This window comes from Stegostoma tigrinum, chromosome 3 (assembly GCF_030684315.1).
Source record: "Stegostoma tigrinum isolate sSteTig4 chromosome 3, sSteTig4.hap1, whole genome shotgun sequence".
Classification (NCBI taxonomy): Eukaryota; Metazoa; Chordata; class Chondrichthyes; order Orectolobiformes; family Stegostomatidae; genus Stegostoma; species Stegostoma tigrinum.
Genome location: NC_081356.1, coordinates 39,281,834 through 39,309,708, shown reverse-complemented (window position 1 = coordinate 39,309,708; position 27,875 = coordinate 39,281,834). Strand labels below are relative to the sequence as shown.

At 42.0% G+C, this 27,875-nt stretch overlaps 1 protein-coding gene across 5 annotated transcripts in view; it reads right to left on the bottom strand.

Moving 5' to 3' along the window:
- Nucleotides 1-27,875, bottom strand: part of LOC125450808 (tyrosine-protein kinase JAK2-like) — a 242,818-nt gene that overhangs the window by 140,356 nt on the left and 74,587 nt on the right. Inside the window, exon 1 of one of the 5 annotated variants that reach the window (XM_059644501.1) lies at nt 21,371-21,391. The exons of 2 other annotated variants lie outside the window; for them this stretch is intronic. The gene's annotated coding sequence lies outside the window, so the exon portion shown is untranslated. Of the gene's footprint in view, nt 1-9,612; nt 9,699-21,370; nt 21,392-27,875 lie in introns of those variants that run through there. 2 more of the 5 variants (XM_059644502.1, XM_059644498.1) reach the window with 2 other exon arrangements.

Below are 27,875 nucleotides of genomic sequence, written 5' to 3'. Positions count from 1 at the left end.
CTTCACTTTCCTATCTAGCTTTAAGTCAGCGGCAAGTTCAGAACCAAGCTTTTAGTCCCTTCAACCAAGTCATTTATATAAACTGTAAAATGTTGAGGCTCTAGAACTGACTCCTGCCTCATATCATTTGTTACCTTATATGCCAATCACGAAATGGCCCATTGATGCAAATACTGGGTTTCTTGCAAATTAGTCAGTCTTCCAACTGTGCCAATGGGTGGAATTTTCTGGACTCACCCACAGCTTTTAGAAGGGTGGGTGGGAACCTACGTGGGCAGGAGGCAATAATAATCAGGCGACTGATAGTGGGTTAAACTTAGCAGAAATGTTCAAGCAGAGACTGTTTTGTATTCATTAGCATGTCGTAAATGTTCATTGACAATCCTGCCACTGGAATTACCTTCAGAGGCACAATTTTGTTTTAGCCTAAAACAGCAAATATGTTCACAAACCCAGCTATATACATACAAAATGTAATCCTGGTAACGTAGACTTCTTCCTTGACCCTCTGGTGAATACAAACATCTCCATCACTTGAATCCTTCACAACAAAGTCACTTCTTGGGGAAAATTCTTACAGTATGGAGATGAAGCCTTTCAATGTCAATCAGCCCATAAGAAGTCTCCATCAAATGCAAGATTACATGCTGTTGATATTGCTTAATATAAAGGGTGAAGCCTGACCAAATCGAAAAGCCTGTTTGTGGAAGTACATACACTGGGTGATATCAACAAACCTGACCAAGACAGGCAAGTGGGGCCAAATATGAAAGGAATTTCAATTGCATCCTGGTTCCCATGCAGGCCTTTAGTGAAAAGCTATTGTACGTTCTCCTAATTATAATGAAAGGTGACTGTGCTGATCGTGTATGAACTGAACATTACAGCTCCTTTTATGTTTAAAGAGTGAACCTTGGCAGATGAGTTAGAGTCAGTATGACTTTAGTGCAAGTATAACAGTGGTAGCTGCGATGAATTGACAGGCATTGATTTCACATGAAGTGGAACTGTCCATCTATAGTGGCCACCACACAATGCAAACAAATTGGAAAATAGAGAATGTTACTCCTTGCTTCAAAAAAAAAAGGATGGAGGCAGAAAGCAAGAAACTACAGCCAGTGAAATCACCACCTATTATAGGGAAAGTATTAGCCACTTCTAAAGAAGTTATCACAAAGCATTTAGAAAGGCTCAAGGTCATCACAAATAGTCAACATAGTTTTGCGAAAGGCAAGTCACATTAACCAATTTACTGGATTTACTTCTAGAGGTAGTGTGTGCAGTGGATAAAAAAAAGGAAACTGGTGGAAGTATTGGACTTAGATTTCCAGAAGATATTTGATAAACATACTACATCACAAGTCACTGTAGAAATCAGACTCGTGGTGTAGGTGGCAACAAATCAGGCAGAATTTGAGTTTTTTTGACTTACATATGGGGGCAGGTGGAAAAGCAAGTGGCAAACTATCTTGGGAGCAGGTTGAGTTCTCCAATGTAATTACATTCTTCTCAACTCTTTACATATTCTTATATGGAAATGAACTTCTTGGGGAAGTGGTGGATGCGGTCAAGTTACACCACTTAAAAGACACTTAGATAAGTACATGAATAGGTAGGGTTTGTTGGACCAAGAGCAGACAGGTGGGATTATTTAGTTTAGGATTATGTTTAGTATGGACTGGTTGGACTGAAGGGTGTGCTTCCACGCTATGTGACGCTATGATTGTGTGTAATATACCAAATTGTATGGGGAGGAAATTCTGTTACCTACTAGAACCTTCTGGGCTCCAACATCCATGTATTATACTTAAATGGGACTTGAACAGCATTTTACTCTGTAACCCTAGAGCATTACTCAATCTAATCTCCACTCATTACTGACACCCATCTCTGGGGAGGTAGGAGGCTAGTATAACAAGTGGCATCACACATAGCGACACCTGCATTGACGTTCCCATGAAGGGTGTTTGAGGGAGAAGAGAAAGTCTTTTCCCTATAGATGGCAACAAGAGGCCATCCTGACTGATGAGGGCAGCTTTGACAGAGATGACCAAGGAAGTCAGCACCTATGGGCAGCTCCTGGCACCAAGATGGCAATGGATGAATGACTTGTTGCACTCTGTCCACTCACTGTCCCCATTTCCCAAAGTGTCTTTTACAGAAACACTACAAAATGGCCTGATCCTGAGTTGGTTCCTCCACATACCACTTCAAAAACCCATCTGTTATTCATTCAGGGCACACAGAAATCACAAGCTGGGCCAGCATTTATTGCCCATCCCTACTTGCCAAGAAGGTGTTGGTGATCTGCCTCCCTGAAATTCTGTAGTCCACATGCTGTAGATTGACCCACAATGCCCTTACAGATGGAATTCCAGGATTGTGGCTCAGCGATCATGATGGAATGGCAATATATTTCGACATCAGGGTGGCAAATGACTTGGAGGGGAACTTGCAGATGGTAGTAATGCTCCCATACGTCTGCTGCCCTTTTCCTTCTAGATGGCGTGGTCATGGGTTTGCAAAATTTGTTCAAGGGTTAGGAAAAGTCGACACTTGGTTATAGTGATCCGTAGTAATGATGTCAACAGAGCGATAGAGAGAGCCAAGTTGGAAATAGCATTTTAAACAAAAACCCTAAATCCACATTCACCATCTGTCCATTGTTGATGAAATGTTGCGCTCTTCTTGACAGCTTTCTCTTGCTCACCATCCAATTTGACTTAAAGCCAGGTTCACCTTGGTAAACCAGGGTCAATTCAGTATAAATCTCTTCCTAGCTGCTGGGGTCAAAGCCAATTTTCTTTAAGTGGTCCTTCAACATTTCTTTGAAATACTTCAGTTAGTTGCAGTGCAATCCTTTTCAGCATTGTGGGCTGCAAGTAGACAGCATGCTTTGGAGCAAGTCTCCCACATTCCCATGTTATAGCCTGTCCAGTGCAGTTACTGTATGAACATGACCATCTCCATGAACATGACCATCTCCATGAACATGGTGCCTGTTTCCTGACATGTATTTGCATTTGCTTAGCAATCCATCCAGAAGCATGGAGTGTTTGTAGGCAATGCTGACTATATGTATCCAACTTTTTCTTATAGACTACCACCTTTCTGTCTATCTCCAAGTGATCATTAATCAAAACTCACCTGTGCAGTTTATCAAAAGGAGGCAGTGTGGTTATACAGACTTGGGGCTAAATTGAGCTACAGAATTTCTAATTAAACATACGATGAGTATTTATGTATTCCATTAAGAAGCACCCCAACTGAGGTCAACAATTAGACTGAAAATGGAGTCGTTAGGTAAAGGGGAAGCACAACAAGATCTAGGTGTTCTTGTACATCAGTCAATGAAAGCAAGCATGCAGGTACAGCAGGCAGTGAAGAAAGCTAATAGCATGCTGGCCTTCATAACAAGAGGAATTGCGTATAGGAGCAAACAGGTCCTTCTGCAGCTGTACAGGGCCCTGGTGAGACCGTACCTGGAATACTGTGTGCAGTTTTGGTCTCCAAATTTGAGGAAGGACATTCTTGCTATTGAGGGAGTGCAGCATAGGTTCATGAGGTCAATTCCCGGAATGGCAGGACTATCATATGTTGAAAGATTGGAGCGACTGAGCTTGTATAAGCTTGAGTTTATAAGGATGAGAGGGAATCTGATTGAGGTGTATAAGATTATTAAGGGATTCAACACTCTGGAGGCAGGAAGCATGTTTCCGCTGATGAGCGAGTCCAGAACCAGAGGACATGGTTTAAAAATAAAGGGGTAGGCCATTTAGAACAGAGATGAGGAGAAACTTCTTCACCCAGAGAGTGGTGGATATATGGAATGCTCTGTCCCAGAAGGCAGTGGAGGCCAACTCTCTGGATACTTTCAAGAAAGAGATAGATAGAGCTCTTAAGGATAATGGAATCAAGGGTTATGGGGATAAGGCAGGAACAGGATACTGATTGTAATGATCAGCCATGATCATAACGAATGGTGGTGCTGGCTCGAAGGGCCGAATGGCCTACTCCAGCAGCTATTGTCTATGGTCTAAAATTGTACGAATTAGTTAAGCAAGGAATGTTAGTTTGCAGATCAGGAAACATTTGACATATTCAGGGGTGGTATTACAACACTAAGAGGAATCTTACTTTAGATATTATCAAAAATTATCCTTCTAATGTTCATAACTGAAGCAAAATTATATCAAGTCTTTCATATTATGACATTGTACTTATAGCACAGAAACAGGCTATTCAAGCAACAAGGTTCACTAACTCAGATTGCCTAGGGCTGCTTCCTCTCGTCTCATGTTTGGACCCTGTCCACATATCCTTCCATTCCTTTATCCTATGTATACCTAGTTTTTGTCTTCAACACATCTTTCTAATTACCTCTCTATTACTTGTGAGAATGACCTCCACTCTTCAGGTGAACTGGATTTTCCCAAGTTCCCTACGGATTTATTAGGATGATCTTATTTTACAGATTAATCCTACTTCTAATTTGCTTCCAAGTATAACCCATTAATCATCTTAAAGCCTCATTTAGGTCACCTCTTAATCTTTTTTTTTCTAGAGAAATATTCCACAACCTGCTCATTTTTTTTTCCTGAAAGAGTGTATAAGGCATTCAGTTCAGATATTATTCCAGTAAACCCTCTTCACAGTCCCAGTGCCTCTACCCTTTTGGCAATATGGAGGCCTCAAAAACAGAGTAATCAACAAGGTTCAATGCAAGTTTAATGTAATGTCTTGCTTTTCAACAATATCCATTAAGAAACAGACCTTGATGATATGTTTTAGTTTATGGCCTTATTAACCTTTGTCACAAGATTGAGTAATCTGGATTGGGTTTCAAATCCAAAATGCACAACTTGTGTCCTCCTCTCATAACTGCCTCACAAGAAATATGTCTGGGTATCTTAAATCGGCAATGTCACTCAGGGACAGCTTCTATTGATTAGCTTAGAAAATACAATGCAAGTTATACTTATGCAATAGGAAATATACTAGCGATTGCTCACATTGTTTAGGCACATAAGGGACAGCTTTACTTCGCATCAAGCCATGTTCTACACAACATGATAGGCTTTAAAATTGAAGCAAAAACTGCTTCGTCACAAGCACCAACATTCATTTAGCAGGACATACACTCCCAAAATACAAAAAACAATTCAATTTCTCAACAGGGCCTGAAAATAAGGCATTAAGTCTAGGAATCAAAACCTCAAAATTCATTTCTAAAAGTTTATTAAAGTGAATGTCGGAGAGTTGTCACAAGATCGTTAAGTCTTCCAAAATGTGAATTAAATGTGATAAATGTCAAGATGGTGGACAAAAAAAAGTGAAAATGGAAGACAATATCAAGGGGAGAAAAAAAAGTTAGAAGCCAACGGAGAATCTCAATTCTGCTGTAACCACATAGTCCCTCAGTGTGCAATGTTAACATTAGCACACTGAAAACAGAAAATAATTATCACTCAAATAAATCACTGACACAATTCTTAATTTTAACTAAGGCATAGGATAACAATGAGCTTGAGGGTTGCCGGGGTGGGGGGGGGTGGGGGGGGGAGACGACACCTTCAGCGAAACAAATTTGTACATTTCCATTTGCATCTATAGGTACAACCATACTCATAGACCCCCTGTGGTATCACTGACTGTGAGAGTGTGACACCTATGAAGCATGACAGGAAGTAACCGCAATGTTTTCAGGAAATGCATGTCACACAACACTTCTGATGTACACACATATTTCAATTAAAAAGTTTGTTTTCAGTATTTTTGTCTCTTCAGTGCGTTTGGAGGTTGGATGAATGTTATTGAAAGAAAAATCAGACGTACAACAAACAATCATGCTTCAGCACTCATCATGTAACAGTCTCTATGAGAATTAAAGAATTTGACATTGTATGTGGTGCTGGTCAAGAATGCTCTACTGCATCATGCTGCAGTTTCTGAATGGGACCAAGTTTAACAAAACTTCTTATATAATCCAATGGCCCAGAAATCCCAACTTGAATACTGCTACAAGTAGAGGTACGTTGGTGGAGGTCTTCATTTTGCAAACACCAGAATAAATGCCGAACTTCCAAAAAGAGTCACAACAATTGATATGTTCAGAAGAATACGTTCAAATCTTGCAACTTTTTAGTTACCTGAAAGAATAGTGAGCCTACAGCTCCTCATTGCCTTCTCCATGGTAATACTTTGGGCAAACGGAGCTGACATTTCAACTGTTCAGCATTATTTTGTCCTGTAGTATAAATTGTTGGGACCATTTTCCATATGACATTCTTGCATGTCTTATGATGAATGCAAGACTAAAAGCTGTGGCATCATGTCTCTCTTTTCAACACTATACAAAATCTCAAACTGCATTTCTCGGCACTTCCAACATAAATAATTAATGTTATAAATCATTTAATGGCATGAAAAAATAGATCCTCAACTTTCATGTGTAACCAGGGAACTTCAAAAATAAAGAGGAAGTAAGTTGCAAAACTGTTATTACAGTCGTGCAATTTCCTCCTCTTTTCTTTCCCCTCCACCCACACCTCCTTAGAAACTAGTGAAAACAGCCAGTAATGTCATAGCTGCCCTGTAAATCTACTGGATATTGAATCTGATAAAGTATCCAGCAAATTACAAAGCAAAACAACTCGTAAGATTAAAAGAATTGCAGATGTTAAAGATCTTGAAAGAAAGACAGAAATTAATGGAGAAACTCTGCAGATTTGGCAGCATTTGTGGAAACACAGAGTTAATGCTTCAAGTCCAGTAACCCTTTTTTGGAACCGACAATAGTTAGGAAAAAGCAATATTTATGTTGTTGACAGGGACTGACGGGAGGGGAAAAGGAGTAAGTGGATAAGTGGAGGTACAGTCATTAGAGACAGAAAAATAAAGTTAGGCAGCCAAAGGGATGGTTGATAGCAAGCCAGGGAATGAGAAAAGCTGACAATGGGGATAATGAGTGGGTAAAAATGGGTTAGTGGTGCTGAAAACTGTCTGTGCCAATGACATGGCCTTGAGTGTGGTGGCAAAGAAAGGCACGGAAGGAAATGATCAGGCCCTAAAATTATTGAACTCGATGTTGAATCTCAGAAGCTTCAGGGTCCCCACATGGAAAATGAGATGCTGTTCTTTCAGGTAGTGTTAAGCCTTGCTGGAGGACTGCAGCAAGCCTCAGACAGAGATATTAACCAGGGAACGTAATGGTTGCCGAGTGGCAGGCAACTGGAAGCTCGGTGCCATTGTTACAGACAGAAGGTGGGTGTTCTGCAAAGCCAGCATGCATTTTGTCACTCTCCAGCACATCCCTCACCTTCCTGGACCTCTCCGTCTCCATCTCAGGCAACCAGCTTGTAACTGATGTCCATTTCAAGCCCACCGACTCCCACAGCTACATGGAATACACCTCCTCCCACCCACCCTCCTGCAAAAATTCCATCCCCTATTCCCAATTCCTCCGCCTCCGCCCCCACGATGAGGCAATCCACTCCCGCACATCCCAGATGTCCAAGTTTTTCAAGGACCGCAACTTTCCCCCCACAGCGGTCGAGAACGCCCTTGACCGCGTCACCCGCAACACATCCCTCATCCCCGCCACAACCGCCCAAAAAGGATCCCCCTCATTCTCACACACCACCCCACCAAACTCCGGATACAACACATCATCCTCCGACACTTCCGCCATCTACAATCCGACCCCACAACCCAAGACATTTTTCCATCCCCACCCTTGTCTGCTTTCTGGAGAGACCACTCTCTCCGTGACTCCCTTGTTCGCTCCACACTGCCCTCCAACCCCACCACCTTCCCCTGCAACCGCAGGAAATGCTACACTTGCCCCCACACCTCCTCCCTCACCCCTATCCCAGACCCCAAGATGACTTTCCATATTAAGCAGAGGTTCACCTGCACATCTGCCAATGTGGTATACTGCATCCACTGTACCCGGTGTGGCTTCCTTTACACTGGGGAAACCAAGCAGAGGCTTGGGGACCGCTTTGCGGAGCACCTCCGCTCGGTTCGCAATAAACAACTGCACCTCCCAGTCGCAAACCATTTCCACTCCCCCTCCCATTCTTTAGATGACATGTCCATCATGGGCCTCCTGCAGTGCCACAATGATGCCACCCGAAGGTTGCAGGAACAGCAACTCATATTCCGCTTGGGAACCCTGCAGCCCAATGGTATCAATGTGGACTTCACCAGCTTCAAAATCTTCCCTTCCCCACCACATTCCAAAACCAGCCCAGTTCGTCCCCTCCCTCCACTGCATCACAAAACCAGCCCAGCTCTTCCCCTCCACCCACTGCATCCCAAAACCAGTCCAACCTGACTCTGCCTCCCTAACGTGTTCTTCCTCTCACGCATCCCTTTCTCCCACCCCAAGCCGCACCTCCATCTCCTACCTACTAACCTCATCCCACCTCCTTGACCTGTCCATCTTCCCTGGACTGACCTATCCCCTCCCTACCTCCCCACCTATCTTCTTTTCTCTCCATCTTCGGTCCGCCTCCCCCTCTCTCCCTATTTATTCCAGAACCCTCACCCCATCCCCCTCTCTGAAGAAGGGCCTAGGCCCGAAATGTCAGCTTTTGTGCTCCTGAGATGCTGCTGGGCCTGCTGTGTTCATCCAGCCTCACATTTTATTATCTTGGATTCTCCAGCATCTGCAGTTCCCATTATCACTGATGCATTTTGTCTCCTCAGTGTAGGGGAGACATATCATGAGCAGCAAATACAATAAAATCGCAGGTAAATCAGGGTCTGGAGCTCGAACAGCGAGGAGGGAGGTGGTAAGCAGGTAGGTGTCTTGGGCTTGCTGCAGTGCTCCAGTAGTGCCCAGCGTAAGCTGGAAGAACAGCAGCTCATCTTCCACATGGGGGCCTGCAGCCTATGGGACTCAAAATTGAGTTCAATAATTTGAGAGGCTGAACAGCTTCTTCCATGTCCTTTATCCACCCTGACATCTCAGCCCTGTCATGAGGGGCTGCTTTCTGCACAGCCAACCTATTTTCACCAATCACTATCCCCATTAACGGCTTTTCTCCTTCCTGGTTTACCAATAAACATCCCTTTGGTGGCCTAGCTTTCTCTCTCTCGGTACCTGGACTCCATCTACATCCATCCACTCACTCCTTGTACCCCACGCTATCACTGGCATAAATACACTATTTCCTAGCTCTGATCAGTTCCGAAAAAGGGTCACTGGACTCAAAGCATTAACTGTTTTCTCACTACAGATGCTGCCGGACCTGTATGTTTTTGTTCAAACCCATAAGACGGGTAATTCAGCAGTTAACAAAACCGTAAACTAAGGTCCTGCTTTGCCCTGCACTTTATGTTCAGCTGAAAATGGAATTTATTCCTTTAAAGTTTTGATAAAGAAACCTGGATCCTTGAGTTTTAAGTTTCTAACTTCAGTCAACAAAAATGGAGAGACACATGCAAGCTTCAATCAGAAGCCAGGGGCTAAAACAAAGTAGAAAATAGCAAAAGTTGACAGCACAGCTTTTGTCAGAAAACAAGCTTACCATAGTCCACATGTTTCAAAGCTTTAAAAAGTACTGTTTACAAATTAAAATAGTTCACCAAAAGGGCAACACTCACATTGGCTGAAATCAAATACCAATTTTTCAGCTCAAATTTTCCTTGCTTTGTAATTCAACACTCACTGTAAATGTTCCACTATTAAGGTGGAGGAGCACAGGGCAACTGTTACATCTAAATCTAGAGAATTTGGTGGAGTTGTCAGCCTGCTGTCCTCAGCATGCTGGAGGAAAACAGCATGTGCCACAACTGTGGTAAACAACTAACCCCTTCCTCATATCAGTCTACAACATTTGGCTTGGAGAGATTAGAGAGTTTAAACAGCTGGAGCTAATCTCCTCCCCTTCCTTCAACCGTCCACCCACAAAAAGGATAAGTGGTCAATGTCAATCTTCAAACATGTTTTATAACATTTATTGAACCTCACTTCTATTTCGATTATCACTAGAGCAGATGTGGGAGCTTTTGTTACAGCAATGATTACAGCTAGTAAAATGCTTCAGAAGCATAGTTCAATCCTGAGGATTGAAAAAACACCAAACAAACAAGCTCTTTCTCACCCTTCCGCAACAAATTAGTGCATGTTTTAGGTGCATTAAAATACCTAATCCTACAAAATATATCCAATCTGTTTTTAATGCTTTGAATGATGGTACAAAATAATTGGATGTTCAAGGAGAGATGGTGGCCCCGTGATAACATGATTGGGATAGGATTTCAAATCCCGCCATGGTAGCTGGTGGAATTTGAACTCATTTGATAGAACTAGACTTGAAAACCACTCAGGAATGGTGGCTATGGAACCTTTACTGTAAAAACCTATTTGGGTTCACCAATGCCCTTTAAAAAGGAGAGAAACCTTCCGGTATGGCCTACATGCAACTCCAGACTAGGCCAACTAAGAGTGACTAACAAATACTGGCTTTGTCAATAACACTCATCCCATGCAAGAACAAAGAAAACAAAAACTGATGAGTTTAGGCAAGTGTAGGCCTGCAGCTGTCTGTCACTCCTGGATGAGTTTGCTGTTGACTGCTTGAAATGAGAAAGATCTGAAGCAAAGAATTCTTCATGCCTTCACATAAAATTCGCAAAACTATTCTTTAAAAATAAAACGAAATGAGACTCTGATCTAGACTGAATGGTTCCACAGTAATTTTAACCCATTAATTTGGGTCTTAGAATACAGAAGGGTCCCAACCCGAAATGTCAACTTTCCTGCTCCTCTGATGCTGCCTGGCCTGTGTTCCTCCAGCTCCACACTGTTATCTCTTGATAAACAGACAAGTCTAGATACAGAACACCCATAAACAAACTGGAAAGGCTGCAAGAACCAGGCAACATCTATAGAAAGAAAAACAGTGCTCACATTTCTGGTATGAAATCCAGTGTTCTAATGGAAGTACGTGGACCAGAAACAAAGTGGGATTCTCCCTCCGTAGCTGATACCTGTCTTGCCAACCACTGAGCATTTTCAGGTTAGTGGATTAAATAGCTCCAAATCTCAGCAAGTCACCCACCAGGTTGAATTCATGTGCTGAAGCAATGAAAACAACACAAGGCAACTTGATACTTCGCTCCTGAGATGCTGCTTGGCCTGTTGTGTTCATCCAGCCTCACATTTTATTATCTTTGATACTTTAAAAGGTTACTTGTAAGGTTTGTTGGAATTTTTATTGACTTTTGGTTTCAGAGTATTTCAACTGCAAGTTCTAAGCTTCAACTTCCTTTACACTTATGTCCACATAAAGAACATTAAAACCTGGGAATAGGTCAAATCAGGTTTTTAGAAATTTCCCAGTCCTTCATTGAAGGGGGTCGATTCTTAGAGAGATCTGGTTTCATGCAAGCTGGCTGTCTGGGGTTTTAATCTGGGACCTTCAGGTCTGCAATGGCATGGTAGGTAACAGATTCCACATCACTGGAAACTGGGGAGATGAGAAAAGCTGAGATAACAAAGTGCAGAGCTGGATGAACACAGCAGGCCAAACAGCATCTTAGGAGCACAAAAGTTGACATTTCGGGCCTAGGCCCTTCATCAGAAAAGCCGATCCGATTCTAATTAGAACAGGATCGAATCATCTGCAGTGTTTACCACTTAGAAGGACAGAGGCAGCAGATAACACTAGAACACCATCACCTGCAAGCTCCCCTCTAAGCGAAGCACTAACCTGACTCAGAGCCATATTGCTGTTCCTTTAGTGCCATTGAGTCAAAATCCTGGCACTCCCTTTTAAAAAGTATTGCGGCTGCACCTACCCGCCAAGGACTACACCAGCTCAAGAAAGCAGCTCACCAACCACGTCACCAAAGTCATCAGGAATGTGCAATACGTGCTGTCCCCAAAAACAAACTTAATAGAATCATGAATCGTAGAATCCCCATACAGTGTGGATACAGGCCCTTTGCCCCAACAAGTTCACACAGAACTAGAGTATCTCCTTGGAACCCACTCAATCTACATATTCCTGAACACTGCGGGCAATTCAGCATGGCAAATCCACCTAGCCTGCACGTCTTTGGACTATGGGAGGAGGCTGCAGCACCGGGAGGAAACCCACACAGACATGGGAGGATGTGCAAACTCCACAAAGACAGTGGCCCGTGGGTGGAATTGAGCCCGGGTCCCTGGTGCTGAGGCAGCAGTGCTAAACCACTGAGCCACAGTGCCACCCTGAAGTACTCAAAATCCTGGAGGATATTGATTAGATAAAGGAGGGTCCACAACAGATCCCAACGTCACTGTCCTCCTCAAAACGGATACAAGAAACTCTGAAGGTTATTCAGGATAAATTGCACATGGGTGTAAAGATGGGTTATCCAAGCTAGGTGTCTATGTAACTAACACACAACTCAACAGATTCAGGAAGCTTCTTAACCATTAACATAGCATAACATAGAACATTACAGCACAGTACAGGCCCTTCGGCCCTCGATGTTGTGCCGACCTGTCATACCGATCTCAAGCCCATCTAACCTACACTATTCCATGTACGTCCATATGCTTATCCAATGACTTCTCAGTTTCTATCCCTTGACCAACTCTAGCTTCTTTCTACCTTTCCATTTTCTTCTGCAACATTCACAACACCATGGCAGCCTTGAAGATTAACAAACCTCAAAAGGGAAGTCATTCCACCTGAGGTTGCAAGGTAAGCTGCTCCACAACTCCCAGGCATCAGCTCCACAGTGGGCTAGATGGTGAGTTTGAAAGCGGTTGTGCCCGGTGATATACCCAGCACTGATGGGCAGCTGCTAGACTTGCCGGAAAGCTACACTCTCTTTCCCCCCAGCTGTAGCGATGATGACTAGGCAAGCCACAAGAACAACGTCGCCTTAGTTATGAGAAGAAAACTGCTGCTGTCACATCAACAAATGTGTGCAGTGTTTGCAGCACGCCTGGTAGTCTCACTTCTGTGAATGGCAGTGAAAGAATTCACATGGATTTTGGCACGTGCATGTAGTCACTACTGCTATCTTTACTCTGGACAGTGTAGGTATCTGTGGCGATACTGCACCAGGGCTGCACAACAGAAGGCCATGCTGGCATACAGTGTAGCAGATATTTGTGCTTCCACCAAGAGCCCTGTAGTGGAAAGGCTGACTGATTAACTGGGTACCATACTTGGTTTGTGGGGCGGGAGAGCTCTGGGACACATTACTGCCTTGCTGGGAGGACAGTGGCGCAATGGAAGTAGTACACTCTGGTCTCTTTCAGGTTATTGGTCTCTCACAGCAGTAGGTTCGCTGGCTGGTGGGGAGGGAACACAAGGCAGTGAATCTGTTTACACATTCCACAGCATTAGGTGCAATCCATAGCCAAGCTCTCTAAGTCATCAATCTTCCTGGCACAGAGAATCTAATATCAACTTGAAACTTATAACAACATGTTACCTTTCCCCAATTATAAGGACTGGAGAAACAAAACAAGAACATTTTACAGATATTAATTTCTTCAGTTCTGGTTTGAAAGGTTGTGGATAAAACATTTAACTTCCAATATATCTACAGGAAGACAATACTAGAAGCATCTGTTGTTGCTACCACTCCTTTCTCGCTATATAATACCATCTCTGCAGTTATCAGGAGTTTCAAATTAAGGATCCACCTTTTGAGGGCAATGAAAAAGAATAATCACTGCTGTAAAGGGTTCATGTGTTCTTTTCTACGTAATACAGACCTCAATAACACCAGGCAACAGTTTCTACTCAGTGCTAGTAACCTTAATGGCACCAAAAGCAGTAACTGAGTTCCCATCGGTGGCTGGTCTCAGGGTGTTCTCTGAGAAAGCTTCTAGTATTGGTCCTGTCTTCAGAAACAGTGAATGTCTCGGAAATCTATCCAGATGTATGTAGAGTGAGGTATAGCCTGCAGTGTGGTAGTCCAGATATTGTGGGTAGCACCTTATAGACATTCTTACATGAACATTTCACAAACCAGAAGCAAACTTGACAAGTCTGGCTACCATATTTTGCGAGCGAGCATTTTCTACAACTGTTTGCACGTCAACAACAAAGAGAGGCCTTTGGCGCAGTACTTTAAAAGTTTGGGAGATGTTGGTACAGGTACAGCAGGTCACACATGAAAGAAAGAACAGATTTTGATGCAGGTTGTCTTAACTAATGTTGCAGAGTAGACTAATGTGTGCAGCTAAACTACATTCAGGGAGTACATTCCAATCTACAAATTATAACAAATTCTGTGAAAACTGATCAGCATTTTTCTTATTTACTGGCATTTTTTAAAGCCTCAAAATGGAACGTGGGATTGAGTGACTATATGATTTGATGCAAAGCTTTGCTTTCTCTTGTATTCTTGCCCAGAACAATAAAGTTGTTCAGAAACTATTTTTCTAAAATCTGGAGAAAATCTATGATATACACCTTCATTCTTTGGGAAAGTTTGAGAAATTCAGAAGCTGGATTGTTTAGATATCTTCATAAAACAGCTAATATTAATCAAAGTTAATAGGAACTGCCAGTGCTGGAGGATCTGAAATAACAATGTGTAGAGCTAGATGAACATAGCAGGCCAAGCAGCAGAGGAGCAGGAAAGCTGATGTTTTAGATCTGGATCGTTCTTCAGCAAATTTCTGCTTGGCCTGCTGTGTTCTTATCCTTGTTATCTCTAATACTAATGAAACTTTTTTTCATAGAAGGCTGAACATATCCCAAACTCCGGCAATAATATCTCTCTTTCTGGGTGCAAGCAAAAACCTTAAACGGTCGTACAGCTGACGAAATTGTTGACAAAGACGACAGGTTCTATATAATAGAACAGATAACAGTGTAATGCTGGATATCTTCAATACTGTGAGAATGTTTTTGTGTGCATGCTTATAATACTGTTTCATTCAGATCTAATTACTCTGGACTTCATTTCTCCCATGGTAATTGGAAGATGCTGAACAATGAAAGAACAATGTCAACAGAGGATAGATACTTTGTTTTGGGCTTAATTCTTGATACATAGCTTTCAAAACAAAAAAAAGGCAAATCTTTCAAATTATATGAGCACAAAGTCACAATATCATGTCATTTGTTTTTAATTCTACAAACTATCAATTCACTTTGGAAGGAGTAACAGGAATATAGAGTACTGGGCTAATGGTAAGATTCTTAGTAGTGTGGATGAGCAGAGAGATCTTGGTGTCCATGTGCACAGATCCCTGAAAGTTGCCACCCAGGTTGATAGGGTTGTTAAGAAGGCGTATGGTGTGTTAGGTTTTATTGGTAGAGGGATTGAGTTTCAGAGCTAGGAGGTCATGATGCAGCTGTACAAAACTCTGGTGTGGCGGTACTCTGAGTTCTGCATACAGTTCTGGTCACCACATTATAGGAAGGACGTGGAAGCATTGGAAAGGGTGCTGAGGAGATTTACCAGGATGTTGCCTGGTATGGAGGGAAGGTCTTATCAGGAAAGGCTAAGGGACTTGAGGCTGTTTTTGTTAGAGAGAAGAAAGTTAAGAGGCGGCTTAATAGAGACATGCAAGATGATCAGAGGATTAGATAGGGTGGACAGTGAGAGCCTTTTTCCTCGGATGGTGATGGCTAGTACAAGGGGACATAGCTTTAAATTGAGGGGTGATAGATATAGGACAAATGTCAGAGGTAGGTTCTTTACTCAGAGAGTAGTAAGGGTATGGAATGCCCTGTCTGCAATGGTAGTAGGCTCGTCAACTTTAAGGGTATTTAAACGGTCACTGGATAAACAAATGGATGATAATGGAAGAGCGTAGGTTAGATGGGCTTCAGATTGTTGCGCCGACCTGTGAAACCATCGAGGGCCGAAGGGCCTGTATTGCACTGCAATGTTCTATGTTCTAATTGCGTACATTGTTATTAACTGTAATTAGGTATATCATTGTTAAATCATCTTCAGATTCTGATGTACACACTGTAGCAAGCATGTACAGTGTTAATTCTTTCCATCCTTTCAAAGGAAAAGGTCATTGCAAAGGCCAATATTTGCTGGCTATGCTAAATATCCTCTAATTAACTTCTTGAACCTTTGCAGTCTATTAGGTGTAGGCACATCCACAGTGCCATTTGAAAGGGAGTATCAGGATTTGAGCCTGACAACTAAGCATTGACAATAAATTTCCAATTCAGGATGGTGTAATACTTGGAGAGCAATTGGAGGTCATGTTGTTCCTAAGTATCTGCTGCCCAAGACCTTCTAGATAGTACCAACTGACAGTTTAGAAGGTGTTGCATGCAGGTGGCTTTGTGATCTGCTACAATACAACATATAGCAACGCATACCATCTAATACTGTTGGTGGTGGAGGAAAATGTTTAGGGTGATGTATAGAATGCAGCTAAATTGGGCTGTTTTGTCCTGGATGGTGTCAAGCTTCAAAACGTTGTTGTTTCTAAACCCATTCAGGCAAATGGCAAATATTCCATCAAACACAAGGGATACATGGGCAATTCCTTGCGATCCCAAAGAGTGTTCCAGTTAACAAAGTGTGGAGCTGGATGAACACAGCAGGCCAAGCAGCATCTTAGGGGCACAAAAGCTGACGTTTCGGACCTAGACCCTTCAGGCCCGAAACGTCAGTTTTTGTGCCCCTAAGATGCTGCTTGGCCTGCTGTGTTCACCCAACTCCACACTTTGTTATCTTGGATTCTCCAGCATCTGCAGTTCCCATTATCTCTAGTGTTCAAGTTAGATGGAAATAGCTTGGTGAAGGCTATAGTTGATTTGAGGACAAGTCTTCAGTTGTATGGGCCCATAGTCTTTTTGGTATCCAGTGTCTTTCACCATTTTTGATATCGCATGGAATTTGTAGAATTGGTTGAACAAAAACAGAAGTTCTCAGGAAGGGCCACCAAACTCAAAACGTTAATTTTGATTTTTCTTCACAGATGTTGTCAGATCTGCCGAGCTTTTCCAACAATTTCTGTTTTTGTTCCTGATTTACAACTTCTGCAGTTCTTTCACTTTTTATTTAGAATTGCTTGAAGATTGGCATCTGTGATGCAGCAGACCTGAGGAGGTGGTGACAAGATGAATCATCTACTCATCACATCTGGCTGAAGATGTTTGCAAATGCTCTGGCTTTTCATCTTTTACACTGATGTTTTGAGATTCCTGATCAGATTATATGTTGCTCAACCTCCTCCTTCTATTAGTTGTTTAATTGTCCAACACCACTCACAGCAATATATTGCAGGATAGCAGATCCAGTGGTTGCAGAGTTACTTAGGCTCCGACCCTGCTGCTTCTGTGGTTTGGCATTCATTTCATCCTGGGTTGTAGCTTCACCATCTTGGTGGCTACTTTTTAGGTAAGTTCGGTGCTGTTCTTGGAACTGTTTCCTGCACCGTTCATTGAACAATGGCTGATTGGCATTGATGGTATGATGGCGGTTGATGGTATGATGGTAATAGTAGTGTTTGATATTGGCAGATATTCCAGGCCAAGTTTCCTAAATTACATCATTGGTTATGCTTGTAAAGTATTTCATTCGGTCTGTGGCTGTGAAGGGCACTATACAAATCCAAGTTTTGCTTTTAATCCAATGAATGGCACCATACTCACATCAATGGGAAATTCTACATTTTGTTCATGTTTTATTTGCAAACGGGAGCACAACATTTTACTTTGGTGGTAAGGAATAGATTACGCTGTTGAATTATTATTTATTAACTGGATTAAAGCATGTCTCAGCTCTGCTCCTCTTCCCACCCCAGCACACTAACCCACTTCAGGGAAATAAAAATCAAAAGTAACAATTCCACTCCTGCACTCAAAATGTGTCATAAAACTCTTAGCATTTCTATTCTCAGAGTCCGAGGGTCTTTAATCATGGCTCTACTAAGTTGCTATTATACTGTCCAATGTGGCAAGGACAGCACTGTCTCTCTCCAAATTCTTGTACTCTTACGAGATTGTGCGGAAATAACAGTTCAGCTGCAGCTTTTCTGTATCTTCTCCAGACTGCCATCATTTATCGGGCAAGATATAAACAGAAAATCTGTTTGCAATTGACAATTTAAAACATGACATGTGGTGCACTAACACAACAAAACTGTTACTGTAATTTTACATGGGCATTTTATGTTGTCAAAAAAACGCATCTTCTATTTTCTTTTTAAAAGAAATGATGCGACACCTGTGCTGTTGAACAGCTTTTATAGAAACAGAAGACAGGAGCAGGAGGTGGCCATTCAAGCCTGCTCCACCATTCTTCACGTTCATGGTTGATTGCCCAACTCAACAGCCTAATCCTGCTTTCTCCCCATACCTTTCATCCCATTCACCCCAAGTGCTGTATCTAGCCGCCTTCTGAATACATTCTTGGCATCAAGTACTTCCGGTGGTAATGAATTCCACAGGCTCACCACTCTTTGGGTGAAGAAACGTCTCTTCATCTCCATCCTAAATGGTCTACCCCAAATCCGTATACTGTGACCCCTGGTTCTGGACACAACCCCCATTGGGAACATGCTCCCTGCATCTACTCTGTCCAGTCCTGTTAGAATTTTATAAGCTTCTACAAGATTCCCCATCATTCATTTGAACTCTAGCGAAAACAATGCCAACCTAGTCAACCTCTCCTCATAGGTCAGACCTGCCATCCCCACAAGCAGCCTGGTAAATCTTTGCTGCACTCTCTCGAGAGCAAGAGCATCCTACCTCAGAAAAGGATGCCAAAACTGCACGTAGTATTTTAGGTGTGGCCTCACCAAGGCCCTGAATAACTGCAACAACACATCCCTGCTCCTGTACTTGAAATCTCTCACAATGAAGGCCAACATAACATTTGCCTTCCTTACCAGCTGCTGCACCTGCATGCTTACCTTCAGCGACTGGTGCACAAGGACACTCAGATCATGTGCACACTCCCTTCTCCCAATTTACAGCCATTCGGGGTGTTATCTGCCTTCTTGCTTTTGCTTCCGAAGTGAATAACCTAGCTAGTGAGGTAATCAACTGGTTAAAATGAACAGAGTGGTTAAGAAGGCCTTTAGTATTCTTGCCTTTATTGCTCAGAACACTGAGCATAAGATTTGGCAAGACATGTTGAGCTTTTAAGTGGGACTTTGGTAAGGTCTCTTCTCGAATACCGGTGTCCAGTTCTAGGCAGCCTGTAATAGGAAGCATATTATCAAGCTGGAGGGGTTCAGAACAGATTTACCAGCATGCTGCCAGGATTTGAAGGCTGGAGGTATAGGGAGGGCTGGATAGCTTAGGTCTTTTTCCACTGAAGAGGTGACTTTGCAGAGTTTATTAAAATCATGAGGGATATAGAGAAGGTGAAAAGCAAGCATCTTTTCCCTAGGGTGGAGGATTTCACAACTTGGGGCATATTTTTAAGGTAAAAGGAGAAAGTTTTAAAAAGGATATGAGAGGGTAACTTTTTTTCTAAAGCACAGTAGTTTGACAGTGGAATGAGCTTCCAGAGGAACTGGTGGATGTGAGTACAGTTACAACATCTAAAAGACATTTGGGTAAGTGCACAAATAAGGAAGGTTTGGAGGGATGTAGGCCAAGCACAGGCAGGTTGGACTAATTTAGTTTGGGACTGCGGTCAGCATGGACTGGTTGGGCCAAAGGGGCCATTTCCATGCAGTATGACTCTAACACCAGCAAGAGAGGGGCCTACCTTTTTCTGCATGGGTGTGATGGAAAGCACTCTGTGAATAGCATAATGAATGGCGGAGCAGGGTCAAAGGACCGAACGGCCTGTTCCTGCTCCTATGTTTCTATGCATACCAACATTCTTTAGGATTCCTTTTCTAATTTAGAAGCTTCTTTTAAAAAAAAGAATCACTACCTATCACTACTTAAAAGTTTTTAACATCTACAGAACACATTTTCCTTTCTTTTAAGAAAGTAACAATAAAAGCAACGCAAACGATTCACTGCTACATCAAAAAGTGCCGGGACGTGTAGAGAAGTCTGATGGTCAACAGGCCTCCACTTACGTTGCATCTTATTCTACAAGCCACCTGAGTACAAAGGCACAGGATCTATTTGGTCCAAATTACACAGATTTGTAGCAGGGCAGCTGCCTTGTGCATAGAAAGTTTCAAACTCAGCACTTAACGTCTTAAATCATTTCAGCATATTCTGTCAGAAAATGTACAACTTCTCTATTTGTTATTGCAACATGATGGTGAAATAACACCTTATCTTTGTGAACCCAGCAGCAACATTTGAACCACTCTGCCTCTATTGCACTGCCAAATAGTTTGTGATGAAGCATGAAGCTTGTTTATCCCACTCTTGACAGATGCTGAGCCTATGGGCAGCTATTCACAAAAGTCTTGAAATGGAAGCAAACACAAAAAGGGCAATCCCCACCCTTGTCTGCTTTCCGGAGAGACCACTCTCTCCGTGACTCCCTTGTTCGCTCCACACTGCCCTCCAACCCCACCACACCGGCAACTTCCCCTGAAACCGCAGGAAATGCTACACTTGCCCCTACACCTCCTCCCTCACCCCTATCCCAGGCCCCAAGATGACATTCCACATTAAGCAGAGGTTCACCTGCACATCTGCCAATGTGGTATACGGCATCCACTGTACCCGGTGTGGCTTCCTCTACATTGGGGAAACCAAGCGGAGGCTTGGGGACCGCTTTGCAGAACACCTCCGCTCGGTTCGCAATAAACAACTGCACCTCCCAGTCGCAAACCATTTCCACTCCCCCTCCCATTCTTTAGACGACATGTCCATCATGGGCCTCCTGCAGTGCCACAATGATGCCACCTGAAGGTTGCAAGAACAGCAACTCATATTCCGCTTGGGAACCCTGCAGCCTAATGGTATCAATGTGGAGTTCACAAGCTTCAAAATCTCCCCTTCCCCCACCGCATCCCAAAACCAGCCCAGCTCATCCCCTCCCCCCACTGTGCATCCCACAACCAGTCCAGCCTGCCTCTGCCTCCCTAACCTGTTCTTCCTCTCACCTATCCCTTCCTCCCACTCCAAGCCGCACCTCCATCTCCTACCTACTAACCTCATCCCACCTCCTTGACCTGTCCGTCTTCCCTGGACTGACCTATCCCCTCCCTACCTATACTCTGCTCTCCACCTGTCTTCTTTTCTCTCCATCTTTGGTCCGCCTCCCCCTCTCTCCCTATTTATTCCAGAACCCTCACCCCATCCCCCTCTCTGAAGGAGGGTCTAGGCCCAAAACGTCAGCTTTTGTGCTCCTGAGATGCTGCTGGGCCTGCTGTGTTCATCCAGCCTCACATTTTTATTATCTTAGACTCTCCAGCATCTGCAGTTCCCATTATCACATCACAAAAAGGGCTGGATTTGGAAAGAGAGAAGCTTAAGATGAAGTATGCTTTTAAACATACCTTTTCTTAACCTATTAATTTCTGGAAGGCCAAGATATAAAGCAGATTAAGTTGTTTGTTGCCTCTGACAAATCGAGGTGATACAGGTCACTCACAACTCCCAAAATATTCATTTGCACTTGATTTCTGTAATGCAAATCCATTTTATACAGTACTAAGTATTTTCAAATAAGGCAAAACAAAAAAGACACTGTTACCCAAATAGGTATTTAATAAAATAAAATAATATCAACAGGGCTTTATGTTACACTGCCAAACTGATACTTGACTGCTACTGGCCTCCACTTCTCATAGGAAAAATGTGCCTCTTCACAAACATCCCAGCAGAAAGCTCCTCCCAAGTCATTCAAGGTTACATGGCATCAAGCACATGTTGTATTATACTACACTCAGCATTGTAGGTGGAGACCAATAACTTTCCGTATTGCAAATTGTCTTTTAGAAGTACAAAAACAATGTGCTCAAGCAGAAGCCAGAAAAGTTTGAGGCTACTTGGGAGGTATTCAGGGCAGAGATTTCTTCAGCCATTAAGCCACAGAGTTCTTGTTCAAGTAATTGGCTAAGGTTTTCCACAGAACATAGTGAAAGCCACAAACTCACTCATTTCTTCGCAATCTCCTTGACCTCAAAAACGCATTGGGAATTTTAAATTTGGTCCACTCTGGTAGCTGATGCATGCCCTGTTCTCTTTTGCCTTACCATCGGATGTGCTTACTTCTGGAATTCCCTATATTTCCCCCATCCAAACCTCTCCATCTCCCTGAGCACTGAAGAATCCCCTAAAAAAAGCTCAAACAAAATACAGGCAGGTCTCCACCAGAAGATTTTCCTATCAATGTTCATCATTTCCTTTATCAAACACTATAGGATAGGCAGCCAAGCAAATAGTGTGGTCCTTCTTCAAATATACAGATCACACCCATACAGTGAAAGGAACCAGATGTGCTTTCCACAAAATGCCACAGTCAAAAATCAATGGTAGAACTTTTTAAAAATGAGAAGCAATAGGTTCACGGTGTCATATTGCCAGTTAAAAATTAAGTAAAAATATACAGCATTGATCCACCCAACTAGCTAACATTGCTGGAGAAACTCAGATCAGACAGCATCTGTGGAGAGAAAACAAAGCTCACATTTTAAGTCCAGTGACCAGTCTTCAGAATTCCTGACCTGTGATCTGAAGAAGGGTCACTGGATTTGAAACATCAATTCCGCTTTCTCGCCAGAGATGCTGTCAGACCTGCTGAATTTCTCTAGCAATTTCTGCTTTTTGTTTCCTCTTAGCTATTTATTTTAGTTTTGCTAACATTGTTCTCTATTGAATTCCCTATTTAGTATGTATGCCAATTAACAATTGCAATTATTTTTAGCTGCACAATGCCCAGCGTCTTGTAGAACATCAAAATGAGTTTTCTTCTTGCCAGACTGTGTTCAGCAACATTTTAGCACCACAGTTTTTGACAGCAAATAAACCTGATGTATAATTATAAGTGGAATGCAGAAATGCTTAGCTTTAGTACATCTATAGCTAAAGCTCCGAAAACACAATCTAGTCATGTCAAAATCTAAGTGACAGAAAGAAACATTTTAGCCTTAAATTTGAAGATTTTCACCAACTCTCTGCCACTCCCTCCATTACATTATTGACTGCAAAATCTTTCAGACATCTAGGGTCTTAAAATCCAGAATTTCCTCTCTGGTCATCTCAATATTTCAACCTCTTTTTCTTTCTAACCATGCTTATAATTTAATGCTTTGACCAAGCTTTTAGATACAGCTAACGTCTTTAAGATATGCCCTTTTAACCTCCACATGCTCTTGTAAAGTAGCACAAGATCACTGGACTCAAAACATTAACTCAATTTTCTCTCCACAGACACTGCCAGGCCTGTTGAGTCTCTCCGACAATTTCTGTTTTTCTCTCTATTTACTGGAGATTGGGAGAGAGAAAGACAAGGCATTTTATTTGTCTGGATTGGTGGATTGAACTAAACATTCAAACAGGGCCCTGGAACATATCATCTTAGCATCCTTAAATGATTTAACAACAACTAACATAAACAAGGATGTAATCCTTTACAGATGAAGAATTCACATTTGGGAGTGGAGTCTGGTGCCCGGATTTCTCTTCAGATGCAGTCTAGATAGGAATGCAGCACAATTTTGTTCCTAATGATTCTCACTTTTGCGGCTTATGGTTTACTTCTGTGTTCTATCAACCAGCTATTTGATTCCCCTCCTAATAGAGGATAGCAGGACAGAACTGTATGTTTATTTTTCAAAGGAGGACTTTGGGAGTGACCAATCAGATCAGAATATGAAAGCAGCAGATAAGCAGGGGAAGCAGGAAGTCAGGGTTGTAGGATGGGGTGGATGCAAGCAGAAAAGGCAATGCAACAAAATAAACTCTATGAAGGATTTAAGAAGGATATAGGCCAAAAGCTCGCAAATGGGACTAAATCAATTTAGGATATCTGGTCAGCATGGACAAGTTGGACTGAAGAGGCGGTTTCCATGCTGTACAGCTCAATGATTCATGCAGTGGTCATGTTCGACAATTATTTAAATCAACAGCAGGGACCCACAACTAGCTTCCATGGCAGCTGAAAACAAAACCAGTCAAGACAGCTCAAGTCATTAAATAAATATACAGAAGATAAAGAATAAGTGTAAAGTACAACGCAGAGGCTAGGCTTGGGAAAAAATGGGTACTGTTAAGAATTCTAAAACACAGACTTTTATGTAGAATGATAAATGAGTTTTAGGTGCAATTTTTTAAATTCTCATGCCTAATGCTACACGTTTATAGCTTTCTTTGGTTGTCTGCTTGAAACATGTCAAACCACAGCTTCACAACATCCATTCTTGGGTGTAACAAGAAGACAGGTCTTAAAACCACCACAGCCAAAAGTAAGGATTGACCTCTCGCACCAATTTAATCCACACCAGCCATTCAGCCAACCTAATCTCTTCCCAGGGGGAATGTGCAGTTTTACAAGCATGTTGTAGTCTTAAAGCTGTGCAAAGCGATGGTAGAGGTTCCATCGCATGGCTGACTTAGACCCCATCCACACTTGTTATTACCTTCTGTCAGAAGGATTTACGAGCTGATATTCAATCTGTCACCTTCCTTAGTCCAAGCCCACTTTCTAGAGATCTACAGCACAGAAAATGGGGGCTTCAACTTGGAGCTTCTGAGTCAGATGCAAGGGCACTACCAATGTCTATTTGGGGAAGTCCTACATATTCAGCTAAATTAATGTTGAAAGACCTTTTAGAAAGGCTGAAGGCAATTAACTCAGCAAATGAGTTAGTATAAATTCTACACGTATAGAAGAGGTAATTTTCCTATTGGGTGCACATTTTATACTGATTGGTATCAGGTAATTATTTCATCTGATTAAAAAAAATAACACGACATTGGATTTGTTTTCCTGACATGGACTGATCTAAAGTACCACCCACAGATGTAATATCTGACGCACTATATGCAAAAATGATTACACAGATAAATGTCATTACGTAGATGTTGAACAGATGAGTCAGAGTAAGAATGCCAGACCAATTCAATAAATGATTAATTAATAACCATTTTTAAAAGAATAACTTTGTTTAAAAAAAGGGTCAAGGTATTGTGCAAAACAAGAAGCAAATCTGAAATTCACACAGGCCATCTAACTTTACAGGGGTCTAGTTTTGGATAAGATGCAAATTCAAACAAATCTGAAATTTGGGCGTTTCATGAAACTTAGAAGATTACCAAAATAAGATTTTTATTAAAAATCCTGCTGCTGTGTTCTGGTAACTATACAGTATATTTGCCAAAATTAAACCAAAAAGACATTTGTTTTAAACTAAATGTTAAAAGCAATGGCAAACTGTAAATGCACACAATCATGAGCAAGAGAGGTATTAACTAAGCACATAGTTTTTTCTAAAGATCATATTTTGCACCGTCTAAAAACAAAAATCAACTCGTTCAGCTCAAAAACAAACTGGCAGGAACATTTGTTCCTTCTGTGCACACTTAACCAAGTTGAACAATTCTATTACTCTATATAACGTTTTCATGATTATAAACCAAATTGCACAACTTAATTTAACAAAAATTGACCAAGTATGTATATAAATAGTTTAGTATCTACTTTTAATTTCAAGGTGAAACAAGAAATGCTGTGTGAACTTGTTGAAATCAATGTCTATTTTAAAATATACATTAGTTGTTATGAAGTGAATACGTTTTCCATGCTGTCTCAAAAGCTGAATATGGGAAGACAGATCTGACCCAATTTTAAAATTTGGAAAAGTAATCAGTAATCAGGTTTGATTAAATGAACAGGAGAACGCTTAGTCACAGATGTAGTTGATGCAGTGACATCTTTTGAGTGTATTCTTGGAGATAAAAAGAAAGGAAGGGTGTTCTTGGAGGGATTTTATGGTACAGTGGTAGTGCCCCTACCTCTGAGCCAGGAATCCTAGATTCATAGTCCCAGAGGTGTTTCATAACATCTGTACAGGCTGATTTTAAAGAAATCTTAAACTGTCAAACTCCAGTCCCAAGCAGAAATCTTAGATGTGCAGACATTTACAGCATAGAAAGTTACATTTCCATGCCAGTTAAAGATCCAAGGGGGCTCTTGTACAGCTCTTGTGGCGTGGTGGTCGTGTTCCTTCTTCTGGGCCAAGGGCTGGGCTCAAGTCCCAGATATGTATCAAGACACATCTGAATAGGTTAATTAGAAAATATCTAAGGGTAAAAGTATACAAACATTAGAAGCAGAGGAAAAAAAAAATACAGGGACTACATTTGGGAGGTAGAGCAGCCCTGTTGTACAGAGCAGGCAAGGCACTACAGGGTGAAGGCCTCCATGATTTAAAATTTCAATTGGAGTCAAGATCTTATGATGGACTCAGTTCATTGGTTATGAATTAATAATTAAATATTATAGGTTATTTGCAACATTTGTCATGAAAAATAATTTTAAAAGTTGGAATAGACACTTCAATTGTTGAGTTTGACTACCGCTGCAATGATTCTGAATAGAGTGTTAATTTTCTACTTAAATGAAAAGACAGAACAGAATGAAGAGATACGTTCAAAAAAAAAGTTTCAGAACAGATCCTTTAGGGGGCAATTCTCAGTTGAATTGCTGAAGGGAGAATTTTTATATAGACCTGCAGGGTGAGAGTTGACCAACAAGATGTTGCCACAAGTCACGTGACCTAGCCAGGAAAGAGGAATTTGATGAGTACATACACGAACATAAATGTATATATATGAAAGCATTTCCAAAGGAAATTTTTGCACATTTCAAACATGAAAAATAGATGGCCAGGGAAAAAGAATGTGGACTCTGGTACCCATCTTCCAATGATTGCATTTATGTGTAAGCCTTTAAGAATGGCTTTCAACATGGTCCTGAGGTGATTTGCTGGCTAGAGCACTTCATTTTAATAAACGTGTATATCCAACCACAGCCACCCACTCAGCGTTGCATCTTTACCTGATATCTCCTCTCGTCCACTGTCTGTGTTTACCTAAGTTGAACAAAAAGTGTTTTTTAGCCCTAACTGGAAGTTCACCACTAACTTAGACCACCCAATCCATCCGCTGCCTTTCACTGGTTCTCTTTTCAATGTCAGCGTCCAAACATATGCCTGGACATTTGGAATGCATAGACTACATACTGAATTTGCCATTAGTGTTGGGAACCTAATGTCACAACCAAAGCCCTTACAGGGGCATTTATTGCTGGCTTTTTACGAGGAGCGACCCCACATGCACCATCCCAGATGCTCGAACTTCCCACTTTAGCCTCTGCTGGAGTCAAATCTTGTTTATCTTCTCCCCCCACAACTACAACCCCTAACAACGTCTGTATCCTCCCACTTCTGACAATAATGTAGTGAACACCAACACGCCTCAGAACATCTACCTGGTTGTGAACAAAGACCTTGCTTGGAAGATAGATCTCCCAAGGAGAGGAGGTCTGCGACAGTTAAGGAAATTATGGCTTAATGCTTGTTGCTAAGGGCATGGCTTCATGGGAGCTGGGGGTGTTGACAAAGACATGTCGTTCAGCCAACTCTTGAGAGAGACTGGTTGACCAGACGACAGCTGCACCCCAGTTTTCTTCTACTGCTACTCAGGTCACTTCTGCTTCCAACCTCCACTCTTCCTTCAACTTCAAATGATCCACCTGTCCATTTCCTGCCTTAGCTTCTCACCATTTTGGGTAGAGCCTATTGACTATTTTATAGTTTAAGCCCACTCAATCCCACAGACACCTTGACAACACTTCCTCACTCAAAGCTTCCTGTGAAGACTTCATTCATTTTCTCCACATCTATTTTAACAATGCTACCTTCCCTGTCTGTGCTTCTAATACATCTTCCTTTTCTCTCAAACAATGTTTGATATAACTCCATTTTTCATAGGTCTGCTCAAATCCCTTACCTAACTCTTGGGATTTCCCCTTGACTTTGCCTTCCACCTCACCAACCT